This window comes from Dipodomys spectabilis, unplaced genomic scaffold (assembly GCF_019054845.1).
Source record: "Dipodomys spectabilis isolate Male_0828 unplaced genomic scaffold, ASM1905484v1 ptg000295l, whole genome shotgun sequence".
NCBI classification, from domain to species: domain Eukaryota; kingdom Metazoa; phylum Chordata; class Mammalia; order Rodentia; family Heteromyidae; genus Dipodomys; species Dipodomys spectabilis.
This window is the reverse complement of record NW_024870972.1, coordinates 3,034,841-3,050,690: the sequence shown is the minus strand read 5'-3', so window position 1 is coordinate 3,050,690 and position 15,850 is coordinate 3,034,841. Positions and strand designations below refer to the sequence as shown.

General features: G+C 35.4%; 1 pseudogene; it reads right to left on the bottom strand.

Annotated features, from left to right (window-relative positions):
• Positions 1 to 14,915: 14,915 nt before the first annotated feature.
• On the bottom strand, positions 14,916 to 15,015 carry LOC122126990 (annotated as a pseudogene).
• Between the last annotated feature and the right edge of the window lie 835 nt (positions 15,016 to 15,850).

Below are 15,850 nucleotides of genomic sequence, written 5' to 3'. Positions count from 1 at the left end.
ATTTGGAGTTGATTCTGCTGCAGGGTGATATATAAGGATCTACCTTTAGTTTTCTACATATGGTTAACCAATTTTGCCAGCACCATTTACTGAAGAGGCTGTCTTTCTTCCATTCTATTGTTTTAGCTCCCTTATGGAAGATTAGATGGCTATAGGTCTATAGGTTCATTTCTCGGTTTTCAATTATATTCCATTGTTCCTGAGGTCTGTTCTTATGCCAGTACCAAGCTGTTTTGATTACTATGGATTTATAGTAGATTTTGAAATTTGGTATTGATATTCCTCCAGCAGTGTTCTTTCCGTTGAGGAGCGTTTTTGCTATTCGGGGTGTTTTATTGTTCCATATGAATTTTTGGATTGCCTCTTCTATTTCCTTGAAGAATGAGGTTGGAATTTTGATAGGTATTGCGTTGAATTTGTAGATAACCTTGGGAAGTATTGCCATTTTCACGATGTTAATCTTTCCAATCCAGGAGCATGGGAGGTTTTACCATTTTTTAAGTTCTGTGTTGACTTCCTTTTTCAAGATTTTAAAGTTTTCATCATAGAGGTCCTTCACTTCTTTGGTTAAGTTAATTCCTAGGTATTATATTTTTTGTGGGGCTATTACAAATGGAGATGCTTTCCTAATTTCAGCCACACTTTTCTCATTGTTGGCATAGAGAAAAGCCATTGATTTTGGGGGGTTAATTGTATAACCTGCTACTTTGCCAAAGTTTTGAATCAGCTTGAGTAATTTGGGAGTGGAGTCTATGGGATTCTTTAAATACAAGATCATGTCATCTGCAAAGAGGGAGAGTTTTATTTCTTCTTTCCCTATTTGGATCCCCTCTATGTCTGCATCTTGTCTTATTGCTGTAGCTAGGCATTCTAATACGAGACTGAAGAGAATTGGAGAGAGTGGACATCCTTGTCTTGTTCTTGAGTTAAGAGGAAATGGCTTTAATTCTTCACCATTGAGTATAATGCTGGCTGTAGATTTGTCATATACAGCCTTGATTGTATTGAGGAATGTTCCATGGATTCCTAATTTTTCCAAAACCTTCATCATAAAGGGGTGTTGTATATTGTCGAATGCTTTTTCTGCACGTATTGAGATAACCATGTGGTTCTTATTCTTGCTCCTCTTGATGTGATGAGTAATATTAATTGATTTGCGTATGTTGAACCAGTTTTGCATCCCTGAAATGAATCCAGTTTGATCGTGGTGCATGGTTTTTTGGATGAATTGTTGACGTCGATTGGCCAAAATTTTGTGGAGAAGATTTGCATCAATGTTCATCAAAGAAATGGATCTATAGTTCTCTTTCTTTGATGAGTCCCTGCCTGGTTTTTGGATGAGGGTTATGATGGCTTCATAGAATGTGTTCGGTAGTGAACTTTCTCGTTCAATTTCATTGAAGAGTTGGAGGAGTATTTGTGTGAGCTCTGCTTTGAAGGCCTTGTAAAATTCCGCTGTAAAACCATCTGGTCCTGGACTTTTCTTAGCTAGGAGGTCTCTTATTGCTGTTTCTATTTCAATGCTTGATATGGGCCTGATAAGATAGTTTAACTTATCTTGGTTTAGTTTTGGCATGTCAATATTTGCTAGGAAAAGGTCCATTTCTGTCAAGTTCTCAAACTTATTAGCATAAAGTTTTGAGAAGTATTCCCTATTAATGTTCTGAATCTTGATTTTTTCCGTGGTGATGTTTCCATTCTCATCTCTGCATTTATTAATTTGGGTGTGTTCTCTTCTTTTTCTGATAAGATTTGCTAAGGGTCTGTCAATTTTGTTAAGTTTTGCGAAGAACCAACTCTTTGTTTTGTTGATTCTTTCTATTTTTTTGGATTCTAATTCATTTAATTCTGATTTAATATCAATTATTTCTTTCTGTCTACTGGATTGAGGTTTATCTTGCTGCTCTTTTTCAAGGAGGTTTAGATGTGTCATTAAATTGTTAGTATCAGATCTCTCCAATTTGTTGATGTAGGAGCTCAAAGCTATATATTTGCCTCTGGGTACTGCCTTTGCTGTGTCCCAGATGAGCTGGTAGTTTGTGTGATCTTTTTTGTTGAATAGCATGAACTTTTGAATTTCCTTTCTAATCTCTTCCATGACCCATTCATGATTCAGCAGTGTGTTTTTCAGCCTCCATGATACCGGACTTTCTTTGGTGGCTTTTGGTGTTGAGTTCTAATGTTATTCCCTTGTGGTCAGAGAGAATGCAAGGTATAACTTCAATATTTCTGAATTTGGACAAGTTTGCTTTGTGGCCTACAATGTGGTCTATTTTAGAAAATGTTCCATGTGCAGCTGAGATAAACGTGTATTCTGATGCTGCTGTGAAATGTTCGGTAGATGTCTGTTAAGTCTATTTGATCTATGCAGCCGTTTAGATCTGCAGTTTCTCTGTTGAGTTTTTGCCAAGTTGATCTATCTAGTGGGGAGAGTGGTGTGTTAAAATCCCCAACAAATAATGTCTTTGAAGTTATATGGGATTTGAGGGAAAGTAGTGTGTCTTCGAAAATTTGGGTGCCCCATTGTTTGGTGAGTAGATATTTAGAATTGTAATATCCTCCTGAATGAGAGATCCCTTAATTAGTATGTAGCGACCTTCTTTATCTCTTCTCACGAATTTTAATTTGAAGTCTATTTTATCTGATATTAGGGTTGCAACTCCCGCCTTTTTATGGGAGCCGTTTGCTTGGTAAATTTTGTTCCAGCCTTTAACGTTGAAAATGTGTTTGTTTTTACGGGAAAGAAGTGACTCTTGCAGGCAGCAGATAGAAGGGTCTTGTTTTTTAATACAACTAGACAGTCTATGTCGCTTAATTGGAGAGTTCAGTCCGTTAACATTAAGAGATAGGACTGAGAGGTATTTGGGAGTTCCTGCCATGTTATCCACCTTCTTGGGGGCTGCGAAAACTGGGTTCTTCCTATGACTCTTGGATTCTCAGTTTGGGTGCAGTTTCTTGTCCTTTATTGTGGTCTTGTTGGTTTTCTATGTGTAGGACATCTTTAAGAATCTTTTGTAGGGCTAGATTGGTCGAGATGTATTGTTTCCATTTTTCTTTGCTATGGAAGGTTTTTATTTGGCCTTCAGTTATGAAGGAGAGTTTAGCTGGGTACAGTATTCTTGGTTGATTGTTGTTTGTTTTTAGGGCATGGCATACATCATTCCAGGCTCTTCTTGCTTTGATTGACTCTGTTGAGAAATCTGAGGTGATTCTAATTGGTTTCCCTTTATAGGTGATTAACCTTTTCTCCTTGACAGCTTTAAGGATCTTTTCCTTGTTCTGAGTTTATCCTGTGTGGATTATAATGTGAAAGTGGGATGTCCTATTCTGGTCTGGTCTATTTTGGGTTCTAAAAGCTTCTTGTATCTGAATAGGCCTCTCTTTTTGTATGTTTGGGAAGTTCTCTGCTAGGATCCTATTAAACAAATTTCCTAGACCATTAACTTCTGTTTCTAGGTGCTCCTCTACACCCATTATCCTTAGATTAGGCCTTCTGATGGTGTCTTCCAGGTGTTGGATAGATCTATCATATTTCTTGGACTTGTCTTGGATGGTTGTATGTTCTTTCTCTATAATATCTAGGTTCTCTTCAATCCCTGAGATTCGATCTTCTGCATGGTCTAACCTGCTGTCAAGACTCTCTACTTTGTTTTTTATCTCTTTTCCTTCTAATTGGTCAGCTTTGATGGCTTCAAGTTCTTTGTTGAAGCTCTGTTTTAGGTCTTGTATGAATTTCTTTACTTCCTTAATTTGGTGTTCAGTGTTTGTTCTTAAATCATTTAGTTGATTGATTATGGTTTCTTTGGACTCCCATTCCTTCTGTTGGGTTCCATTCAGCATTCCCTTTGTGGTCTCCCTGACTTCCTTCAGCTCTTTGTTAATGGATTAGATGAATGCCTTTAGTGATCTTTGTGTATTCTCTACCTATTCTCTAAATTCATGTATTACTCTTTGCTTAGCTTCCTCCAGTTCGTGGGATTCCTGCAGTTCTCTTTGAGTGTTCTCAGCCTGCTCACACCATTCCTCCCTTTCTCTTTGAGTATTCTCAAGTTACTCACTCAAGTCCTGTATCAGTTTTTGAGTAGCTTCCTCGCGCTTATGATATTCCTGTATAAACTTTTGGGATGCCTCCTCTCTCTCCCTATCAGGCTCATACAGAGTCCTTTGTAAGTTGTCAAACTTTTCATTTATCATGTTTGCCAGCATTGTTTGTAGAGCTATTTGGGAACTCTCCTCTGGATTATTCATTATCTGTTCTGTCCCATGATTATCATGAGTGGGAGTGGAGATACCCAGACTTGCCATTTTTCTTGTGTTTTTCCGGCTTACTCTGCCCATTTGAGATGAAAGTAGCACCAGTTTTGTGCTAGAACACTATCTTAAGGCAACCATCTACCAAAGTTTGCATTTGTATAGTCAATAGTCTACAGATACAATCTAGTTCAACAGATACATCTATTCAACATCAAACCACTATATGTTAATGGGCTTCGAACCGCAGAGAAGAATTTGGAAAACCAGAAATTATTAGGGTTAGGGAGAGATGTGGGTAAAAAAGAGGAATAGATTGGTGTGGGGAGGCACAGGGAGAGTTAACTATGTCCTAATCTCAATGCAGGAAATAGATTGGGTAGGATGCAAGTAGAGAGAGAGAAAAAAAGAAGAAAGGGAAAGGGAAATGAAAAGAGACCAGAAAAAAATAGAAACGTAAAAATTAATATTATTATGGATATTTAAAAACAATCTATTTAGAGAGTAATGTGAATATATTGAGAGAAGGGGAGGGACATAGAGGAGATGTGAAAAACTTAAAAAAATGCTTAAAATATTATAAGTATAAAGAGGTAGTACTGCTATTAAGGAATTTAAGTCTCAGAGGTTTTGAATTGAGTAATAAATTTGTGGATTAAGTTTGTACACAATGGGGGATAGGGTCTACTAGTTAACTACGGGTTTATCTAAGGATGTGCAGGACAAGAGTTAAGTCACATAAAGAAGAACAAAAGAGAGGAAAAGGTGAAAAGGATAAAAAAGGGAGAAAAAAAAGATCAGAAGTTCAGTAGAGCTAAACAAAAAAACAAAAAGATAATTCAAAAAGAAAGAAAAAGAGAAAGAAGACAAAAAAAAAAGGAAAGGAAAACGCACATTCACGTATCCCTAAAATAAAAATTATAAGAGGAAAAAAAAGTTACTGGAAAACAATGTTTTTTTCAAAAAAGGCAAAAATTAAAGATTAATAAAAGTTTTAGAAAAGAAAAAAATATTTATATATATATAAGGTACCAAAAAAAAAAGAAGAAGAAGAAGAAAAAAAAAATTTCTTTGATTTTTTTTTTTTATTTTTTTGGGAGGGGTGGGAAGAATCCTGTATCTCCCTTGTGTCTATAACCAGGCTCTTGTTGGAGTCTCTGGTCTGCTTGAGGTCCTGTGGCTTGATTGGTTTCTTAAGTCAGTTTGTTTGAACAGGCAGAAAAATGCTCTGCTTTACCCAAGATTTTGAGATCCCCCTCCCAGGTTAGTTTAATGGGAGGGTGATCTGCTTTGAAAATCACAAAAGTGGAGGATGCAGTGATGAGGCTAGGTTCTGGGTAGAGTTGAGGCCTTTCAACAAACAGTAGCTTTTCCCTGGGGCTATTTTGTGAAAAACTCACAGAGCCCAGCCTGGAGCCATTCTCAGGGTTTCTGTTTTTCAATTGATTATGGAGGCTGCTAGAGGGAGGGGCAGTCTCTGGCTCTGGTTACCCAGTGAGGAAAGCCACTCCTATGGCTGGCGCCTGAGCTGGGTGACTTTTCCCTGGATGGATCTGAGTCTGGCAGGTCACTTCACCGTTAAGTTCTTGTGACCTGCTAAATGACTCGTTTTATTCCAAGGCCTGAGTTGGAGCTAGCAGCTCCGCCGATCTTTGTTGGTATCCAAGATCGAGATCACTGGTGCTGGGGGGGAGGGGTGGCCTTCCCTCCTCTACTCCCTGAGAAGGATTGAGGACGTCAGGCTTCTACTCACACCGAGTCTTGGATCCTGGGTAGTCTCTGGTCTGCAAACTGCAGGATGAAGATGTCCGCTCCTTTTCGGTTCTTGCTGGTGTTGCGTAGAATCCACTCGCCTGCTGCATCTGGCTCCTTCGTCCTGGACTCTCTTTTGCTCAGGTATGGGTGCCCTGCGGTCGCCACCGCGACCCTGCCGCCGCAGCATCGGCTGCTGGCAAGCGCTCAGATGTGTCTCCTTGCCTTGGCTTCCCCTCTCTTGTCTAACTCTCTGTCCTGTGATGGCACACTTGGTGTGATTCTCTGGCTTAGGACTGTTCACAGGAACTCTAAAACTGCTTTCTCTGTGAAAGCTTGTTCAGATTCCAGTTTCTCCTCTGCCATCTTCCCGGAACTCTTCAAACATTTTTTTAATTAAAGTACAAATATTTCCAAAATGTGACCAGGTAATGAAGCCTTCTTAATAAAGTATGTGCTTCTTGAAAACACAGTAACAACAAATATGTTTAGAACTACAAGAAATTAAATTTATTTAAATTCACCAACCATATAAAAATTAAGAAAATAATTTTTAAATATTCATGTTAAATATATTAAAAGCAAAATATGTGTCTAAATAATTTACATGTGTAAAACTCATGCAAAATTAAATTAACTAATCCTATGACTCTGAAAAAAGAATTACTCTAAAGAAACAAAAGAAAATAATTAAGTTCAAAGTTTGAAATTTAGAAAATAAAATGAAATGCATTCTTTAGTTGACTTAAGTAACTGTAAACCCTCTGTATATCAATTTTATAATAAAAAATGCATGAACAAAGAAAGCAAAAATACCCATTGATCAATAGCAACAGCTAAAGCATCAGTATTTCTTTTTTTTTTTCTGTACAAGAAAATCGTTGGAGGGGATAACAATGTTCTTTCCATTGAAAAATTTACTCATTACCTTACTTATGTAACTGTAACCCCTTCGTACATTACCTTTACAATAAAATTAAGTTAAAATTAAAAATAAACTAAATAATATACCAATTAAGAATTCTTAGAAGCCATTGTTTAAAACTTTGTAAAAAGCTGCCCTAAGTACCCAAGGAATATACTTTGATGATACTGTTTAAATACTTAAACTTCAGCAGAGAAGCAAAAAGTTTATAAATGTTACAAAGTAAAATAATAAGTCAGAATATATAACTATTAATAAAAATCATAAGTTGAATTTATAGTGGTAGTCAAATATGTGAGAAATGAGACGAATTGCCATTTGCAGTTAATAAGTGAGAAAGAATTTTCTAGGTCTTTTAAATTTATCTTAAGATAATGAAGAAACTATTTTGTCACATCATATGATAATCAGATAAAGATGATAGTAAACCAAAGAACAGATTGAACTAAGTTTTGGGATGTTAATGTATTTACCTATTTTGGTTGTGGGTAATTGTGGGGATTTCAACTTAGAGTATTGTTCTTGCTAGGCTGGTGTCATATCAGTGTTTAATTTTAGAATAGGGGTTCCCTTTCCACAAGAACATGCACCCGATCTGTCCTTTTAGCCTTCCCATCATCAATGGCATCAGAGTTGCACACTAATTTGTCTAGCTGCCTTCCTTGGCTGGCCTGAATTCTGCAGTCCTTCCAATCTTAGCCTCTAGATAGTGCAGGGTGCTTGAAATGATCCAGTCACCCAGCTATACATTGAGAAGGAAGTCCACTAAACTTTTGGCTTGGGTTCTGTTCTCAAGCCTCCTCAGTAGTTAAGATTAGAGATGGGATCCCCTGGTGCCAAATAGTAACAATATTTTTAAAGCACCTAGTCATATATATGAGTTAGGCTTGTGATTAAATCAGGAAAAGAATAAAAGAGAAGTGAAGCATAAAGGACAATCAGAATTTTAACTAGCTACTCAGAGGCTTAATCAGCTTAGCTAGCTACTCAGGAGGCTGAGATCTGAAGACCACTGTTCAAAGCCAGTCCAATCATGAAAATATATGTGATTATCTCCAAAAAATCGGAATGGAGCAATGGCTCGGGTGGTAAACCACTATCCTTGGGCACAGAAGCTTAGGGATAGTGACCAGGCACTATCAAGCTTCAGGAATGATGAATACATGCATGAGCACCTGCATATGTGCGTGTGCATACACACATGCGCGTGAACACACAAACACACCAATGAGTATTTCAATGCGACCTTCTTTAATTTTTTATCTTGTTGTATCCTTTTGCCATGTATTAGTTCATAAATTAACAAAATCAGCTAAGCAGCTATTTACATCAACTCATCATGTTTCTCTAAAGTCTATTCTCTTTTTGCAAGCCTGCTTTTACTTGACCCAAAAGTAAATTATTCAGGAGGGCAATTCATCTCCCTCAACTCTGTAGTATTAGATGATTGTTTAGGTTCTTCCTAGCTATATGATTTTGTGAAATTCTGCATTGAACAGCTTATTTCTTTCACGAGAAGGGAAGCCTCTGTCAAACAATTCATAATAGGTTTTTCTCCTCCTGGCAAGCATCTGTAGTTTTATTATCTTCGTATATTTCATGATCTGTCTCTGTATGCCAAAAACTGCTGTGAAAATAAAAAGACCCTTTTCAGCACTTAGCATTCATATAACATTCATAGGTATGAAGGTGTTTAAATATTACTGAAATTGCTTTGGAATAAATAAAGTTGACTTTGACTATCTTGAGAAAGAAGAATTGGTTTCTCAGCACTTAGGTAAGAACGTGAGTGAAAGAAACAAAAGGAAAGTTTGGAACAACTCATCACATACATTCAAATGAAACAAAACAACCCAAGAAAACACAAATTAATTCAGTACTCAAAAACCTGCAAGAAATGCAAAGATTTAAAAAAATCAGCTATGATAAGCTTTTGAAAATCCTGACTACATGGGAGTCTACTGTTGTGAAGACAGTGGTTAAAACTTAGACTGGACAGAATGATCTGTACACAATGCCATGCACCTGTTATTCTAAATTCCAGGAAGAATAACATAAAGTGGACTGAGCCCAAGATCATACACAAGAAGGAAGCCTGATTCTATTTGAAAAATAATCAGAATAATTTAGGGCTGGGGGCATGACAATGTGGCAAGAACACCCATTTAGTAGACACAAGACACTCAATGCAAAATATATTATGGTTATTGAAGAAAAAAGCTATGACTTTAAAAAGTTGGAATGATTGTAAGATTTGAGTATTTCAGTGGAGGACAAACCCATGAGAGAGATAGAGTGAACCCATGTTGTGATCCTTTCTACTTAAGCTATAATGTTGTGTGGTACTCCAGACATAACAGAGTTATCTTGCAAATGAGCATGGATGTGCATTTGGGTGATGGAAATACTCTACTTACACAGGTGTAAATTAGATTTTTGGCTAGATTATAGTTCTTGAACTAAGACTTTGTGTGATGTCCCTGACCTTATTCTCTCAAGGCTACCACTCTACTACTTTGACCCGCAGTTCCAATTCTGATTTTCTCTTCATTGTTTGGAGATAATAGGCTCATGGACTTTCTTGCCCAAGATGGCTTCAAATCATGATCGTCAGATCTCATCCTCCTGAGTAACCAGGATTCCAGGCATAAGCTGTCTATTTTTTAAATAATTTAGTAAATCATACAGTCACAGAAGTTATAAATTATCATTACAACCTGTGTAATAGATGTGTGTATGTATATATCAATGCATACAGATAGAAATATTTTAACGTATCTTTGTATCTACAGTAGATTTATGAAAAATCAACCTTTGTTGTAAAATAAAATGGAAACAAAAGTTATTAAGGAGGAAAACAAAGGGAATTGTCACATGTTTCTTGTTGTTGAATGGAATATGAATTGTGAGAATCAGTTTAGGAAAACCATCTTAATTTAACAAAATGGATAATGGGTATTAATTCCAATCTCTCTATTTGCCCATATTGTGCATCCTCACACATGAGTGTCAAAATCAAACCACAATTTTTGCTTTTGTATTTAATGCACCTGTTATAATTTAGGGGATTGATGAAGTAATAAAAAAATGATTAAAATAATAGTAAGTGAGCCTATGAGTTAGAGCTGAAAATGTTTTTAAATATTATAATAGCTAATTAAATTGAATTTATCTTACTTTTCCTCTATTGTCATGTCCCTCATTCCCAAATTAGAAAAGTACATAGAAGGTTCTCACTAAATTATTGTACAATAATGAAAAAAATTCATTGCACAGTGTGGTTTTAGCTTATTGAGACCTGTAGGGTGTAGTGTGTTTTTGAGGACTTGCAAAAAGTTGTGATGGAGAAGAAAGGACGGATGTGCTTATTCTGGAAAATTGCCTAGAGGACTGCTCCCAGAAAGATAGTGATGAATTCTTCCAAAAGATACAGTAAAATCCCTTTCACTACCATGTTCACTGCTGCACTATTTACTGTAGCCAAGTTATGAAAACAGCCTAGATGCCTTATGGTGGAAGAATGGTTGGAGAAAGTGGGGCACATATACACAATTGGATTGCACCCATCCATTATGAAGACTGTTACATAATTTGCAAAGAAATAGATAGATCTAAAAATATGTTAAGTAAACTAAGTCAGAGCCAGAAACACAAAGGACCCATGTTCTGTCGCGTATTTGGAAGATAGGACTTTATGCAAATTTACACAATAGTATTGCAGAAGAGTATTTAAAAGGTGAAATTTCTTATAAAATTGAACTTTTATTCCAACAAAATGAATACCAAGAAGCTATCATTTGGCAGATATGAGAAAGTCAAAGGGAAGGAATAAAGAGAGTTATGGATGAAGAGAGAGGAGGTATAATATTCAATGCAGAAACTAGAAGAAATGAAAGTGGGGTGAGGTTTGGAAGGGTGTGGGAAAGTTATGTAAAGATCCATTGTACTTATAAACTGAATTGTTGAATAGAAATTCCTTCGTACAACTATTTAATAAAAATATAACTAAAAACAATGGAAACGCGGCTGGGAAGGTGGCTCAGTGGTAGAGAGCTTGCCTTGCATGCCTGAGGCCCTAGGTTCGATTCCTCAGCACCACATAAGCAAAAAGTAAAAAGCCAGAAGTGGCGCTGTGGTTCAAGTGGTAGAGAGCTAGCCTTGAGCTGAAGAGCTGAGGGACAGCTCCCAGGCCCAGCGTTCTGGACCCACGACCGGACCCCCCCCCCAAAAAAAAAAAAACAATGGAGACATTTGAATCTTAAACTGTGTTTTCTTAAACCATGAGTCAAAATAATAGTTTCCTTCTCAGAAATTTTCTTTGCAGTTTTTTCCTCAAAATGACATAAAAGTGACCAACAAAATGAATGTCAATACATCACATTGCATATCCTAAAGAAACACAATATAAAAATCACAGTAAAAATGTTAGAATTCATCACATGATAAAATAACAAGGAGAAATGATCAAATCCTGATTGTTTTTCCAAGTACGTTACGTATGGTATCTAATTTGATCCTCACAATAATCCCATAAAGTAGAACTACTTCCATTTCTAATTCTCAGATGATGATATCGAAGTCTTCAGAGTTGGAATTATTAGTACAACATTGCACAAATGGTAAATCTTAGCCTGCGCCCCATTCCCACCGTATCAAATAACTTCATTCTAATTTATGGCTAAAATACCAGCACTTAGTCCACTAATTCTAGGAAAATTTCCCAGAATTATTGTCCACATTCTAGTAATATTTCACTTTATCTTTGTTAGAAAATAGGAAACTAAGCAGGATGCCGGTGGCTCCATCTGTAACCCTAACTACTCAGGAGGCTGAGATCTGAGGAGTGCAGTTCAAAGCCAGCCCAGGCAGGATATTCTGAGAGATTCTTGTCTATAATGAACAGCTAGTAAACCAGAAGTGGCACTGTTGCTGAAGCGGCACAGTGATCAACTTGAGCAGAAGAATACAGGGACAGTACCCAAGCCCAGAGTTCAAGCGCCACAACCAACCAAAAAAAAAAAACCAAAAAGAAAAAAAAGGAAATAGGTAACTGTAATATGAAAACTCCAAGTTCATAATCAATTTATACCTCCCTGGTGAAAGGAACTGCTAAACTATAACATTCTTGATTTCTAGCTCAAAATTTTAGAAATCATATTCTATCCCATGACAACACTGCATTGCCTGGGGACCCTCATCTCTGTTTAACACAGTCATACTGAAAGAATAACCTTCCCAATTCCTGATGGAAACAGACTGCCGGTCTATAGACCAATCATTTCCACATTGTAGCTCACATAAGTTGTTTACCATTAGAAGTATTTTGATTGCTTTTTATACCCAACATTTTGAGAGAAATGTATTACATTAAAATGCTATTAAAGCAAGACTGATATAAAAATCAACTTTGACCCCAGATAAATATTTTACCTTTTATATACCCAAAAATGCAGTCTTACCTATCATTAATGATAGGAACGAGAGGTTAAAAATCATAGACACCAAGACCTAAGCATCAATTAAAGACTCTCCAACTTGTGAATACAATTGGTTTAAAAAGATATCAATACTACTGCACGTTTTACAAAATTTCTTGTGATACTGAAGATTCAATCATAAAATATTAACACTTGAAAACAACTCATTTTCTTGGGAGTAGGACACAAAACACAAGATTAATACTAATCATTTTCAAATACCTTTATTTTTCTACAAATTCACTCTTATAATTATAAAGAGTGTGAAACTAACTGAAGTACAGAGCCACAAAGGTAATAATTTAACTGCATCATCTACATTCAAAAAACTATTACTAGAAAACAAAATTATACTAATAATTAGCTTACCAAACCACTTTATTCTACTTTATTTACTTTCATAAAAACTGGGTTTTCATAAAATGATAGATTAAAAAAGCCTATATACCCACTTACATCTTCAGAACTTAAAAATATTTATTTCAGAAATGTCTTTAGCTCTATAGTCAATGAACTGAAATAATACTAAAATATTCAAAGGCTTTTCAGAAATTGCAAGACTAGCTCTGGGTTGTTATGTATATTGGAAAAGATATTGGAAAAGCCTTATTTGTTAAATTTGGGATAGTTACTCCCACAAAAGAACCATTAGTGAAGATCCAATTGCATGTACAAAACAAGTTCAAATGCATCCACAATCTGGAGGTGACACAGGCTTTTTGTATGTTTGTTTTTGAAAGTTATATATAACAAGCATATCCACAATACTGTTTTCAGTCAATACGATGGGATATTCTAACCTAATAAATACAGGGTTGATTATCTTAGTGAGAATAGATATGATGTTACAAAGAAAGTTATTTTCAACAGAAATCTGGAAAGAGTTTATCCACCTTGTGTTTCACAGGAATAACCAGAGAGTAATACCTGTTTGGTCAAGTAGGTCAAACTCACTCCATGAGTATATCTTAAAAGTATAATCAATTTAAGAGGTCAAATACATATTTTGTACTGACAGTCATCTTACAGCAATAACTTACTACCTAATTATATCTGCATCTTCTTACCTGACATATAACAAGAGCTGAAATTGGTCTCTTTTATCTAATTTAATATTGTATATGCTTTGATTATGATGATGTTATTATTTGACAAATAAAATGTACAGAAGAGTGGCTCCATAGAAATGACATGACAGAACACTGATAAATAAAAACATTGCAACACAGTTAGCTCTTTTCAGCCTCACCCTGTCCACATTGGCAAGCAACATTGCAACAGCACACTCACACATATACACATACACACATGTGTGCACATGTACACACATATATATGCATGCTAAATTCATGGTTTAGTACAAAAAAGTACAAATAAAATATTAGTGATTTGGACAAACGTTAATTTGCCTTATTACAAAATAATACACAATCCAGTCACGATGGTTGTTACATTTTACTTGCCTCGCCACATGTGACCGCTTAATTTATGTTAATTAATTAATTCATTCATTTGTTTTGTGCTAATACTAGCCTTGAATTCAGGGCCTGGTTCTGTCCCAGAATTTGTTGTTTTTTTGTTTTAAAAATTTGTAAAAATTGTTCTCCTACGTCATAATGGTTTGGTTAAGTTTCTTAATTTTCAAAAATGCCAATCCATATTTGTGTCTGTACAAAATATTTTCACAATACAAAGCAACGGCAATATCTTACTTTAAAAATTCATGGATTCAATGGTATTCTTCAAGTGAATAGCCTGACTTTGATGTCAAATTGTATTCAAGAGTTGTTTGTATACATCTATAATGATTTCTGCAGAGTTTGTGATTTTTTAAATCAGAAATCATTTTTACTTATCTGTTGAAATGAGTAGTAAAGAAACTAAAAATATTTCTGGTGCTTGTCTGAAAAAATTATATTTTAAAATAATCTGTATTTTGTTTGTATAATGTCCATAATCTATTTCATTCTCTCCTAGATATAATACTTTGAATTCTACATTGTTCTATATTATATAGGTTCATTAATAAATGTGTTATTTCAGATAGCATTCCATATAGAAAAAGTTTAAGATTCTTTTTTTACCTAGGTCCTTATAGTATTTTATTTCTTTGGGATAAAATGACAATGTTATCTACTTTCAAAAGTTTTGTAAAGATAATGCTATATAAAGGCCTTTCTTAGGTGAGGATTTAATACAGTGATGTCAAACTAACTTTCAGTTCAATGAATTATATGTGTTGTTACATTTGTATTTTTTTATTGTGAAAATACTGTACGGAGGGGTTACAATTACATGGGCAAGATAATGAGTAAATTTCTTATCAAGCATTGTAGCCTCCTCCTTTGTTTCCCCTTCCCATCCCTTCCCATCCTCCTCCTGCCCCCCCACTCAATCCTCCCCACTACCCCCCCCCACCAAAGTTGTAAAGTTCATTTTTGACATAACGACTTGTATTTTTGTAATCAATTTTTTAATAACTGTTTTTCATTTCTTGCTTCTGAAGAATGAAAAATATTGAATTCTTCACAAATTTTCATATCATCCTTTTGCAAGTGCCATGATAATCTCTATATTGTTGTAATTTGGGTAAACGTGCTGCTGAAGCATGTAGTATCCTGTAAATTTAAGTAGTTAATGATGCAATCTTTATACAGGCATATATCCTTGGTTGACTGTTTGTAACCAGGAAACCTTATTGTTCCTAAAAATGCTATTGATCTTAATACTCTAAATTTCTGTGTTTATTGGAAAAAACATATTGTTTGGTCGATTGCTCACATTTGCAATTTTTTGTCAATGACTATTTTAAGTCTTTTTCATTTTAAATTTGATCATACTTTGAAGCCTTTATAGCTAGGTCCAAAGGTGATAGCTTTTCAAGTACTTATTTATCAACTGAGTTAGCTTTGTGGAGCTAATGGATTCAAAGCAAGCCTTGCTTAAGAGCTACTTCTAAACTTCTGAGCTTAAAATTTCCTAAATGAGGTCATACTGGCACAAATGTCTACCTGACCCTTTACTCTTTTTCATATAGCAACAGACCAACCAGAATATCTTACCCTGACAGCATAGATTGTCTTACTGGAACAAAACTAATCTTAGTTAAAAAGGATCATGGAGAGATGAACAATTAAGACAGAATCATTTAGACTAGAAGGCATTTTATCAAAATATAATTGTTTCTTATACCTAATATTTCAAAAGTAGCTAAAGCCAAGAAGATGAAAAAGTTTTCACATGCATGATTACCTAATGTCCTGGCCAGTCTACCATCCAACCAGGCAGGAATTTACACCACTGCCTTTCTTTCACCAAATATTTTCATAGTTACAAGAGAAGTCTATATGTTTCTCCTTGATATTAGGCCTTAAATTGGTGATGTTTATCACAGTGTTTCCTCTTGCCTCTAGGCTGTAAATCTACAAATGGTAAAGCTTTAGGT